Source organism: Cydia pomonella, chromosome 22 (genome assembly GCF_033807575.1).
Source record: "Cydia pomonella isolate Wapato2018A chromosome 22, ilCydPomo1, whole genome shotgun sequence".
In the NCBI taxonomy this organism is placed as follows: domain Eukaryota; kingdom Metazoa; phylum Arthropoda; class Insecta; order Lepidoptera; family Tortricidae; genus Cydia; species Cydia pomonella.
The window spans coordinates 476,664-489,269 of NC_084724.1; the positions used below are offsets into that span (position 1 = coordinate 476,664).

General features: G+C 37.1%; 1 protein-coding gene across 1 annotated transcript in view; it reads left to right on the forward strand.

The window, feature by feature from the left end:
• Positions 1-12,606, forward strand: part of LOC133530268 (KH domain-containing, RNA-binding, signal transduction-associated protein 3-like) — a 404,777-nt gene that overhangs the window by 27,408 nt on the left and 364,763 nt on the right. The window lies entirely within an intron of this gene.

The following is a 12,606-nucleotide window of genomic DNA, read 5'->3' on the forward strand; positions in this document are numbered from 1 at the left end:
TATTTATAAAAAAAATTGCTGACTCGGGCATGCATGCACTGCATGAAGCGGGCATGCCTACTTGACACTCGGATAAACGTGTTTCTCACATGGGTAATGCATTATTTAGCTGTCGCGCTCACTCAATAACAAGGAAATTTTTAATTTTATTCAGAAAAAATATGTTTTCAAATGTTATAATAGTACTTACGAATGAAAAGTGATACCGTGAGCTTTGTTTTTGTGCTTGGAGCTATTGAAGCACTGGAAAAAGGCGCAACACGGCATTCTTTGGCAATATTTTATCGAATTTGATGACAATGTTGACACTTCAGCGTCACCCATACGACTAATTCAATATAGGTCCCGGAACCTATATTTTGTGGCTCACGATCGACCGCCTGGTACCTCATCTACCCCTATTACGTACATCAATGATACATACAGATTACTATAAACAGCTGCTTATGTATTTGTCCGATTTCTGAGCAGCTCGTCTCGATTCGTGCGAGTTTCGTAGAGTAGTACCATAGAAATAGGATAGTATAGAACGACTGTCAAACTTCAAAAGTGTGACCAAAAATGAAATGCAAGTGTGTGCGTAAATTGTCTATGTGCGAACAAAAATAGTGATGTCATGTTACAACATATTAATAATCTATCGATGTTTAACTGCTTTATCGACTACTTTTTCAAATGTGTTTGTTTTTATAAAAAATGTAATAGGTATGAGTATTATTACTACTATTAGACCTTATTAGCGCCTTTAGTACCTTTAATTTTCTTTTACAGCGGACGCATAGTAAATAACAATACTGATAGTGATAACCGAGGCTACAGTTACAGTCGTTTCAGTCAGCATCAAAATGGTCAAATATATAGGTACACATGTGTCACAATGGTCAAATATATATTGTTACTTATTTTACAGTACATATGGAGCTACTTTACCGCACTAGTGCGATAATTAGCACATTACGTAACTATATCGAACATTTTAAGGGCCATATGTATTGTAATACATTTGCGAATAGTTAATTCGAAACTCGTGTCGACTTAAAATCGTATCGCCACTCATTGCGATTTTTTATTTTTCTCACCTGGTTTGGTGTTCTGGGACGTTTACTTACTTACTACTTACTCCGTTGGCTCAGCGACCCAAAATGAGACTTGGCCTCCGACACAAGACAGCGCCACTTTTCTCGGTCCTGTGCGACCTCTCGCCAATTGTCGACTCGAAGCTCGCGCAGATCCGCCTCCACCATGTCGCTCCAGCGATACCTAGGGCGTCCGATAGGACGTCCTGCTAGGCGACCCAGGTACGCTCTTTTTACGTTTTTTCGTTTTTACTTGACTAAATTACTAACGTAGTCCGATCAAGCATTATGGAACCCGGCGCTGTCGGTAAAGCAGGTGACTCGCGTTGATAAAGCAGGTTTCTGTCGTATGCGGGTGTGAGTGGTGTAACATGTGCAATGTCGTTAACACAAACACATGCTAAGTGTTAACAGTAGGCGCAAATAGTTGACTTACCAAAGAAAATTTGAAATTCGCGCCTTTTCCGCCTGACAAGTTGGGTTGGGTGTGTATACGCTGTCTTGTGTTTCCTTGTGTTAGCGGCAAAGCCGTGGAAAAGTGGTTAAAATGTAAGTAATGTGTTGGAAAGTGAAGTTTAAATTTATCGCTGAACATGTGCATCTTCAAAAAAGGTATTATAACAATCGTTATTATTTTACGTCGGTTATAAAGGTTAATATCTTAATGATGTCTTGTGAACAACTAATTCCATACCTACTAATATACCGACAAGTTATCGATACAGTCATATGAACATTTTGTCAAGCCCTAGCGTAAAGTAACAGTTTAGGTTTTTACACAAAATATTCTAAATTATTGACTAATATCATGAAATATTAACACACAATTGAAGAAAAACTTATAATGAACTGTATAAATTGGCTTTTTACACTTTTTATGCTGTTAATTTGATATAATATCGTTACGAAAATTTCGCTACGATTATCATAATTACCTGTGAAATGAGTATTTCCCTGGGTTTTTTGGCCCTGAAACACAACAATCCGGCACACAACATGACACCATCTTCACTAAATTACTTACTTAATATTTATTTTTGATTTTGATTCTCGTATATTTTTAACGTTAAAAAATACGGCAATATGATTTTGGCCGCCTCGGCCGCCTTCGAATTCAAAAAATGGTTACGTTTTCTCATATGTAGTCTGCCTCTTTCACACTCGTGGCTTGTTCATATACGTGATGGCTTCCCTTTCGCACACTTCATCTGTCTGTCAAGCGAAGCGTATGACAAGTCTCTGAGTAGTACAATACGTCTAATCGCACGCACACAACGCCGTGTCGAAGACTGCCGAACTGAAACGACGTTAGACGAAGTGGGGAGCGTGAGGTTTTTTCGTTACGGAATTTCTGGATTCGGTCCCCGCGCTCAAGGCCCGCGATAGAAGCTATGCAATAGCTTAAAAAAAAAATTTTTTTTTAAATGAAATATTCCATTTAGTTTCCTTAAACGTACTTACCGAAACCCCGGAGTTAACGCAATTCAAAAAAAACACGGTGTATAAACTGATTACAGGCATATTTATAATCTCATGCCATTGTATGTGCAAAGTTTCATTACAATCCAACACGTAGTTTATATGGGAAGATGAAATTCGGCCGCCGAGCTTGCTGTGGACCTGATCCTTTTGTTTGACATAATTATTGAAAATCACAATGTAATGATTGTCCAATATATTCACATAGTTTTATTTCTTTTTAAATATATTCAATTTAATTCGATGTAACTATTTGATCAAAAACATATTATTATATTATTAAAACTTAAAATTTACACAAACAAACCGCTCCCCACCGTCCCGGGTGCAAAGGCGCCCATGATACTCGCAGCATTTCCACGCTGAATTACCATGGACAGCCTTTGCACTAGGAACGACTCGGAGCCGGGACCCTCCCCCTTTTGCCTGAGACGACGGCCTAGGCCTAGCAGCAACCCGCCGTTTCTACAGCGAAAGGAACGAATATGTCCAATTATCATTAGTCATAATTATTTAACCGTTAACTTTTCACGATTTTCTTGAGGTTATCCTATAGATAGGTAAGGATTGTTTTATGGCAATCCTGAAAAGTTACGCGTTTCTGGGAAAAACCAAATTATGACTAACGAAAATGCGGAAACAACACATTATGACTTAAACCTTTATGGGAAACGATAAAGACCCGCTGCAGACTTAAAGGTGCATAATTTTAACCCTTTACTAGGAAAAACTGAAATGTTCCAGAAAGCTAAAGTTTTTAACAAGTTTGAAAGAAGAGTTTCGACGTAATGACTTGAGTTTTAAAAACAGCCCAGTTCGAAAGATGAGACGCTTAAACCTGATTACATAGAGTTAGGCCAAGCTATAGATCGTGTCATTTACGAAGACGCGTGTCTTGATTGGTAGTCATGTTTTTTTTTTTTATACTACGTCGGTGGCAAACAAGCATACGGCCTGCCGGATGGTAAGCAGTCTCCGTAGCCTATGTACACCTGCAACTCCAGAGGAGTTACATGCGCATTACCGACCCTAACCCCACCCCCCTCGTTGAGCTCTGGCAACCTTACTCACCGGCAGGAACACAACACTATGAGTAGGGTCAAGTGTTATTTGGCTGCGGTTTTCTGTAAGGTGGAGGTACTTCCCCAGTTGGGCTCTGCTCTAGATCTGAAATGACATCTGCTGTGCTGTGCCCTACCACACAAGGCGAGATGACATTCACATTGGCCATACCTCTCTTTTGGACGTAGTTTAAGGACATACCCGGGTCCAAAATTTTATTGAATATTAGACAGTTTTGAATCATTCACGTTTAGTTTCAATAGACTTAAATCCACCGGGATATAAACCGTGATTACCTTATCCATTGATATCCGAATCAAACACGCGTACTGACACTGAGTGTGCTTAGATAGACTAACAAGTGTGGACGCGACCAGTGTGGTAACGTTGAAAGCGAACGCAGCCGACGCGCACGAATGAGGGTAGACCGAGCGCGGTCTACACAACTTTGACACCCACCCGCTATCTCCAGTTACCCGTGAACAAGATGCATGTAACTACGTCGAAATATCGGGAGCTCGAAAACGATATAAAAGGTAATCACGGTTTATATCCCGGCTGATTTAAGTTTATAAAATGTTAGATTTGGCAGATCTGCGCGTCATCGTGGATGACACGAAATATAACTTTACTACAGCGATCGATGAAAAGTACTTTTTAAAATTAGTATGTGGCAACACCACAGATTTTTTTTTAAAATATTCTTGATACTTGTGAATTCTACCATCATTTAAACAAACATGTGGAATGCTGTGTACATCCTCACACCTTAGAACCCAAATAGTCGCGGTTCAAGAGGAACGCAGACGCTCCGGCTGTGGAATGAGCTCCGTTCCGAGATTTTCCCGAGGGTCTACAGTATGTGCTTCTTCAAAAAAGGAGTGTACAGGTTTTTAAAGGGTCGGCAACGCGCATGCAACACCTCCGGAGTTGCATGGCGCATGCAACACCTCCGGAGCGGTGACTGCTTACCATCAGGCGGGCCGTATGATTGTTTGCCACCGTCGCGGTATAAAAAAAAATACAAAGATGACGTTCAAAATATTAGTATGTCTATACCTATTAGGTGAGGTCAAGTTTCTGTGAAATTAAAACCCAAGTCTAAACTAATATCATTTTTTCTAAATATGGTGCAAGTATCAAGATGTGTCATTCAACTTAACTGTCATCAACTTGGGTAAATTTCACCAAACGCGCATTTTTGTCTAATTTCCATTTAAAATAATAAAATGCACCTAACAACATAACAACAACAACAATAAAATAAACATAATATAACACAACAATAAAACAACAAAATGAAGCCAATATTACTTTTAGAATAATATTCATAAAATTTAGAAAGATATTTCTAAAATAAGGTGAACATTTCTGAGCATATTGGAGAAAAAAAATCTATAAATATGTCAGACATCTTGCGCGGCATTTCAATATTTGACGTTGTCGACAAGCGCACTGTACAGTTGAGGCGTGTGTCACAACACATTGTTGACTTCGACTTCTATAGTTTTCTAGTACGAAAGCATTCATATAAAGGCCAGTCCAGGCATTGAATCGAATCGGTCGATTTGATTAGAAAAGAAATAGGCGACAATCTCCAATTTAATCACCTATTTTAGATTTATGCTGATATTTGATCGTTCTAAATTTAAAAAATCCCCCAAATGCGAGTACTAGCGTCACAAATGGGTATTCTTCCTTTCGCACCTCCATTTTATCGCTATCTTATAATCGAATAAAGCGAAATCGGTGAGCCAATTTGGCGTTTGCGTCCACACCTCCTGATTTGACCAGACAATCAGATTAGCAAAAATTGTTCCCGTCTAGACAGGTCTAATGCGCCTGTTTTATAGAAGTAAATTACGAGACACAAATTCAAATAAATACGATAAAAGAGAATATAAAGAGAAAACTCGATAGACAGTTTTTTACTCCGTACAAAAAATCCCCGTATCCTTCGAACTTTCTCGCTACATCCTCTCACAGTGAGATAGTGACCGATATCAAGGAAAACAAAAGAAAGGCGTACCAATCTGTTCGATCAGATCAATGCTCCAGCCTTGGTAACTGCCAATGAATTTTACACCTTAAGCTTAAGGAATAGGAATTAAATTGGAAGATCGTAGTGTTGTCTTAATTGTTATGATTGAAAGTGCGAATAAAAAGTGTCCTTGGGAAGGAAGGAAGAGTAATGGTTGTTAATGATTGTTGTATGTTAAGGAGTTGTTTAGGAGATATCTTTGTCAAGGCACCGATTTTGTTTATGTTTATTGTAACATGAAGATTTATATATAAGGTAAGGGCTTTCCTAGTGCCATCTTTTAAGTTACGATGGAACTAGATTGACAGCAGTTAACTGTCAGTCTGGCGGAGCGTTGGGTCGATGGTTAGCGCCGCCATGTTGAATGTCAGAATGACTTTGAACTTCAACGAGCGCACCACGGAACCGACGAATCGCTTTTGTTCCGCGTAATCTCGCGTCATCTACGATTGAAAAAGTGTAAAATCGATTAAATAAGTATTTTTCTATTTACCAGTGCATTTATTTTGTGATTATACTTTCGTTAAACTAATTCTACGTATTCCAATCACGTGTTTGAGTCACCCGCGCGACATGTTTCGGAGAGCCTAGGTCTCCTTTCTCGAGCACTGACAGTGCGAGCAGCGTTCACGACGGCCGTGCTTCGCGTGAGTGGAATCCGTAGAATTAGTTGAATGTTAGTATGTTTCACGATAGTTTAAATTCGATTATTCTTTTGATTTGATATTAAATAGCTTTTGATTGTGAAGTGTGTTATTGTTTGACCACTATTTATTAGTGCACCTACATTAACCACTATGGGCGAGGCTAATATATATGTGTATATACCTATATATAATATCGTCGTCCACTACCCATAACACATGCCTTAATGACCTTACAGTATGACTAGGTACACCAAAGGCCAAAAGTATGGAAACAAGGTTGTTTTCTTTAATATCTCATGTTTTTGTCTGTTTTATAATAGGGTTGTTTCCATCTACAAATCTTAGGGCAGAATTGTATCCCAATAAATTCTTTTGGATTATAAGAACATGTTTAACTACTTTTAGGGGACCTGTGATGACCATATTTTTGTAAATATTGAATTTAAAATATCTTTTGGCACACGTCACGTTACCAAAATCGAAACGTCATTGAGGATTCTGATGACGTCACAACTCTCGGATTGACACTGTTGACAGTTAGGCGATAAACAACAAATGACAAATGTCAGTTCACAATTCGTATCTTCCATCATTATATTATTATATTATATATTATTAATTTAACTTTATTTAAAGCAGTTTTTAGTATAAAAGTTGAATTTTAGGGCAACTTTTAGTTAATATAGAACGTAATACAAGCGTTTCAAAAAATTGGAAACAACCCTATTATAACCTATAAAATTAAGCAACAACAAAAGTTTAAAAGTATTCGCTAAATATCAAAACAACCTAAAATATTTTGTCAAAAACATAAAATAAAAATTAGGAATAATTAAGATAATTACGTATACCCTTTTAATTGCTTTGAAAAATGTTGAACTGGCAAATATCTAGGCACAACTTGAGTAATTTGAGTAATTTCCTTTTAAAATGTTCTACTATTATATTTACCATTTTGTTTCTAATTAGTAGTATATATTACATCGCTTAAAAAATCACACTTTTATATTAAAATATAAGCTTGTTTCTATACTTTCGGCCGGGAGTATAGATTTGTGTAAAATTTTCCCATAATATTTATAAATTTTAGCATTATCTTATATTCTCGAGCTGGTTATGCATTAAATAAAACAATTTAAACACATTATTACCGCTTTTAAACGCAAGACATCACGACACATTCTAGTTCTGATTTTAATATTTTAATATTTATTTCTGTATTTTGCACCTTAACTTCATTTTGAGTAACATGACTATACAATTTGTAGAATACACTATAAAACTTAAAACCTAAATCTAAAAATAAATAATACTAAACTTAAAATAAAATACTAAAAAATATCCCCCTGCGGCATGGTGCCGTAGATACTGGCAGCATTTCCTCGCTGTATTGCAAGACTAATTCTTACTTCGTAATTCGCTTCTCAATCAAGTCCTAAAAATCATCAAGGACAAGCAACCATTAAAAAACAAAAGGTGGTCTCAGGCAAGGGTCTTTGAATTTGTGTGAATTCCCAAAGTTGTAAGAACAAAGTCTCCCCCTCCCCCTCCCCCCGCCGGTGATCAATCAACTGTATTCATAGAAAATCAAGGGGCATCACTCGCAGTACAAACATTTTGAACAGTATAATGTCATAAAGTCAGCGAACGAAAAAAACATGGAAGACTAACGTCAAACAAAATATCAGCGTAAAAGTGGCCCCACTATTAAAACACGCAGTACTCATAACGGACCAATTGCAACTCGGGTCTTGTTTTCTTCGACGTAACTTCGTTTGACCATGATTAGTCAATTTAAACCACCCAAACTACGATTGGTGCATTATAAAATAAGGCGCTGTGATTGGCTGTAGCGTTGACACTTGAAAATACATGACAATGGAAACCAACTCGAAGTAGACCGGTTTCATGCGATATAGAACGTTTTAAATGCAATATTTTTGTATGATAATTTATTATGTTATTTTAAAGTGTATTAATATACAGGCTTGTTATTTGTTCGTTTGTCGCACGTGTTTAAAGGCATTTAGGCCTCCGAACCAATTAATACATTGTATCGTTCATCTTATGGGCACCTGTGATATTTAGTTTATAAGTGGCACAAAAATATGTCTGATAGAAATTAATGTAAAGGACTATGCGTCAAAATGGCCCCAATACCAACAGAGTTGAGAGTAAGGTCATTAGATAGGTATTTCTATGTACTTAAGGACTTAACAAGGAACGACTAGCACATAATTTATCCGCACAATAAGGCATATTTCTTTTATTAAAGATATAATTTTAATACTTCTTACTACGTCTGTGACAATAGGCCGCCATTTGCGAACTAAATACGCCCCGCCCGCTTCGGCACAATATGTGTGGGGTCATTTTACAGAGCTAGTTCGTCATCTATGTTTATTATCAATCGCTGCATAAAGTATATTCTGTAAGAAGATGCTTGGGACAGACCTCTATACGGAAGAGATATGGGATAAAGAAAGAGATATGATTTACTTAAGTGTCAATTACATCTACACTTTATCAAGCCTGATATCGGATCCCATTTCGGGCCCAGGAAGGAGCATATTTCCGTTTCACCAAATATCAGCACTTCGTTTAAAATATTTGAAATGTAAAAAAATGGTTCATATGTAAAAATATCAAATATTTAACATTTTTGGCTATTAGAGACAAAGTATTTTTTACGTTTTAAATATTGTTACCGATGTGCTGATATTCTGTGAAATGGAAAACGAGTGCTAGGCCCGAAATCGGGACTGATTTAGGGCACGATATCGGGAAATATGAATGTAATTAGCGTTTGAAGGTTATTTAACCAATTTTGTTTTCACGCGACTGAGAAGAGACAATAATCTGTTATCACTGGACTTCAAAACTGTTAATAATCTTGTTATTATTAACTAAACCGGGACTTAGTTGCGTATTAATAAGCTTGAAAAATTACTTCTATCACGAAAACGATATTGTCTTCGTAGTCCCGGAGAAAAACTGGCTACTAATTAAAAATAAAAATATAAAATAAATAAATATTATAGGATATTATTACACAAATTGACTAAGTCTCACAGTAAGCCCGATAAGGCTTTTGTTATGGGTACAAATATTTATTAATACTTAAATACATAGGAAATACCCATGACTCAGTCAAACGCCAAAGTTGAGATCATCAATATCTAGTTTTTTCGAACTGCCCGCACTCGGTCTTGATTATCAACTTGAATGTTTTGCACATTAGGGATGTCACTGGGTCAGCACACAGCGTTCACGATGTCCTGGGTTTCAATAATAATGTGTATAAATCGCATATGTTTAAATCAGTGTATTATTCTATAGGGAAGTTTCTTAAAAAATGCCAATTTCATAATTTTTTTATTTTTACATATATTTTAAAATTTTCATAAATTTTGTGTTTTCTACTCAAAATCACGAGCACTTTACATCCTAATGGGATAAAATAGTAACCCAAGGTTTTTTTTTCTATTGTGTTACCATTTCCCCTTATACTTTGTATGGCAGGAACAGAAAGCAGTATGAAAAATGTATGGAAATTTTGCGATAGTTTTTGCTCCTTTAAGAATGAAAAGGGCTCAAGATCCTGACTACAAATAACACGAAAGCGGCAAAAAAGGTTATATGAAAAAGTGGCAAAAAAAAGAAACGCTACTGAGCGATGGTACTGGATATGTTTTTACTGTGAAATAGATCACAATGGCTTTTGTATGGCAAGTTGAACTCATTGTAGGTATGTGGTTCGGATGGAGTTTTTATGTTTTCTAGGGTAATTAGGGGAAGTCAGTTGATGGGTTTGTATACTCGTTAATGTGACGTTCTCGGGAAAGGGCACCACATTGTCGATTGATGGAAGTAGATTTCTGAGGGAGTTTCATTCTCATTTTAAAACTGCGTGTTGGATTGTTATGAAACTTTGCACATACAATGCTTGTATATATATGCCTGTAATTAGTTTATATAGCTACAGCTTCTAAAACAAACGAAATAAACCAAAAACACGTTTTGTATGAAAAACTTGAATTCGCTGTATTTTTTTAACTATAGTTTTTGAAGAATTTCTATGGAGAACCGAGCTTGATGCGGCCTCTTAAATCCAAGTGTTAATTTTCAAGTTAAGCTACGTGGACTTCCTCAAAAATCATAACCACCCCTCCGTATATCGAGTAGAAAGGATTCCCAAATGAGAACAGTAATATCTACACGCCGACGTAAACTCTTACCGCAGGAAATCGCCTCGCAGCGATTAAGAAACTCTGAATAATCAAGTTTCATTTCCTGTTCGTTTTAAATTGGAAAGGTTTTATAGACAAATGCTGGGTTAAGGCTTTAACTCGTGAATAATATAAATCATACATGACGACAGAATGGTAAAATAAAAACTACAAAAATGAAGTTTTTTTTTTGTTTTCGCTTTAACCCAATGGTGTCGTTGGATAGGTCTTTCAAACGAATAAGGGTCTCCAACAACCATTTTTTGATTAAGTAAATATTTTCGAAAAAAATCGCTCCTAAAGAAAAAAAAGTGGCTGTGACATAATCGGACAGACAGACGGACATGACGAGTCTATAAGGGTTCCTTTTTTGCCATTTGGCTACGGAACCCTAAAAAGATGTCCCCCCTCTAACTTTTGAAATGAAATGAAAATATTTTATTTTAGACACCAGGTATCCATATTTTTAGTCTACAAGACTATATTAGTAACAAAGAAAAATAAAATTTTAAATATTTACGTTAATTACGTTAGTTATGGTTTTGAACCATAAGTCCAAAAAACATGAAGGAAACAAAAGCTCATTAAATACTTTCAATTAAAACTATAGCGAACATGATCGGTACAGTCGGTTTTGAGTTAATGTAAAATGTCTTCTCCTCTCAGTAGAAAGACGTACAGTCAGCATCAATAGTAGCGGATGAAACAACTTTTCCAAATATATATAAATCTCTAAAATTTACATTCAAAAGTATATCTTTTACCGTCTTAATTGTTCTACATATAGAACCATCACATTTTGTTAAGCTGTTACAGAATGGTAGATACTTTTGAAACCTTGTTTGATCCGCTACTTTTGATGCTGACTGTACAAATCGCCGTGAAAATACAGTCAAGCAATTTGAATCCTAGGCCACTATAGAACCTTGTCGCTTTAACTACTCTATACATGACATGCATCACTCAATAAGCACTGTCGTAGAAGTCATTATGGCATGGTTCTATAGTGGCCTAGGAATCAAATTGGTTGACCGTACACTTCCACTTGTAACGTACTTACTTACATGATACTTACTAATGGCCTCCGTTTAGCCTGTTCTGACAGAATGGTAACTACGGAGCAATGAGGATTGCCCGACATGCTCTTGGCCGATATTTCATCAGATTTCGATTGAGTTTGGTGCATGGATAGATAGTTCCTTATTCAATACTATTTCTAAATTTTTAAATACCGTATGAAAAATACATACATTTTTTGTCCTATTTTGGCATTTCGTACATAAAAACATTCATTCATTCATTTGATATTTAGGTACCACTAGCTTTTCGGTGAAGGAAAACATCGTGAGGAAACCTGCATACATCTGCGAAGAAATTCAAAGGTGTATGTGAAGTCCCCAATCCGCATTGGGCTAGCGTGGGAACTATAGCCCGAGCCCTCTCGCGCATGAGAGGAGGCCTGTGCCCAGCAGTGGGACGTGTATAGGCTGAATTATTATTATTATTTGTATGTCTCTTACAAATTCTCGGGGCCATGGGGTCCCGGGCATTTTGAAGGCGTGCGTGGGGCCGAAGCCAACACGTAGAGGCCCCTTGTAGTAAGACAATTTACTCTAAAAGTAATGTGACACCAACCGACGATTATCCCTGTTCACACTATAGCAGTGCACCCAAGGACAAGCCCCGGCTAGTGTAAGACTATTGTAAGAAAAAGGTACAAAAAGAAACCGGGCTATTGGGTTGAGTTGCTAGTGGACTGGTAACCGAAAGAATGGAGGTGACTATGGCACCTGCCCTGATCATATGTTATAAAAACACGAAAAAATGGACAGGTGGTGACTCGCCAACTCACAGTATGGGTCCCCGAAAACGGCCGCTCGCACAGAGCGACAAGGGGACAACATTGCGTGAGCGGCTCAGGGTGTTGAGAGGTGTGCGCCGCTTTCTACCCAGTGGCTGTCAGCATTATTATTATTATTATTTGGCATTTCGTATTTATTCCATCCAAGAAAAGGAGCTTGTAGGTTTCTCTCTACTGTCTATTTATCTGACTCCAAGGGTTTAACTAATTG